This window comes from Mirounga angustirostris, unplaced genomic scaffold, assembly GCF_029215605.1.
Source record: "Mirounga angustirostris isolate CCGP_5_RB_7025 unplaced genomic scaffold, mMirAng1.0.hap1 SCAF_3, whole genome shotgun sequence".
Classification (NCBI taxonomy): Eukaryota; Metazoa; Chordata; class Mammalia; order Carnivora; family Phocidae; genus Mirounga; species Mirounga angustirostris.
Window position 1 is genome coordinate 179,115,154 of NW_026991711.1, and position 1,287 is coordinate 179,116,440.

The 1,287-nt window shown below is 40.7% G+C and overlaps 1 pseudogene; it reads left to right on the forward strand.

Annotated features, from left to right (window-relative positions):
• Positions 1 to 378: 378 nt before the first annotated feature.
• LOC123840136 (U2 spliceosomal RNA) lies at positions 379 to 497 on the forward strand (annotated as a pseudogene).
• The last annotated feature ends 790 nt before the right edge of the window (positions 498 to 1,287 follow it).

Sequence of the window (1,287 nt, forward strand, 5' to 3'; positions counted from 1 at the left end):
TTCCTGTCAAACACTGCTTCATAGACCTGAGCCTTCCAAGGTGGAGAAGCACAGGCAAGGGACAAATTATCTTAACTCCCTCAGTACCAATAATCATGTATTCCAGATCAAAGGATTTCCTCAAGTGGCAATCAGCTAAATGACCCCACCTCCCCTCCACCCACCCCATACCCTTTACCCCCATCTCATGGGTTGTATCACCCCTGGTTGATCTGATAATAGCTAACTTCCTAAAATTCATGTCTGCAGAAGTGTCCCCAGAATTATAAACATAATTTGGAATGCTAATTTAAAATTATCATCTGAAATAACCAGAGAGACAGATTGGGGTGCTCCATGGCTTTGTGATTTGATGATTCTCTTTGAAAACTGTTCTCGATCGCTTCTCGGCCTTTTGGCTAAGATCAAGTGTGAAAACTGTTCTCGAAATTAATTGGGAGACAATCAATCCATTATTTTGTAGACTTTTTTTTTTCCTTGTAAAATCCTGACCCCTTAACATTATATTAAATTCCACCACTGACAGAAAAGAAAGAAAAAGAAAGAAAGGTAGGAAGGAAGGAAGGAAGGAAGGAAGGAAGGAAGGAAGGAAGGAAGGAAGGAAGGAAGGAAGGAAGAGGAAGGAAAGGAAGGAAGGAAGAAGGGAAGAAAATATCCATTGTTCATGAACTTTTGCCATCCAACAAATTCCCCGGTACTATTCTCTCACTTGACAAACAGTGTTGAGCTGACTGAAACAATTGCTAAAATGTTTTCGTGTAGCCCTTATGTCGCACTTCTATGGAGAGTAAGACTGGAAATTCACCCACTCCAAGCCAAGCCATTGCTGAGGTCAGATTCAACTCTAAGGTATCTGTTCTTTAGAAAGATCAGGTTGGTTTATGGGGGGCCTGGCTGGCTCAGTCAGAGGAACATGTGACTATTGATCTTGGGGTCGTGAGTTCAAGCCCCATGTTGGGTATAGAGATTACTTAAATAAATGGAAACTTTAAAAAAAAAAGAAAAGAAAAATCAGGTTCTTTTTTTCTTTTTCCTTGCACTTCTTCACTCTCTCTTGCCTTGCATCACCTGTACCCCTTCTCCTCTGAAGGTCCTTTCCCACAAAGAAACTGTAATTCGATCACCTCATGAGAATTTCAATATATAGGAGAAGTTACTAGAAAACAAGAGAGATGAGCTGAACTGCTAATGCTGGGGAAGTCAGCTGGGTTTATTCACTAGCTAAGTGATTTGCTCACCATCACCCCCTTTGCAGAACACAGTTCAAACATTATAGCTTTATCAAAA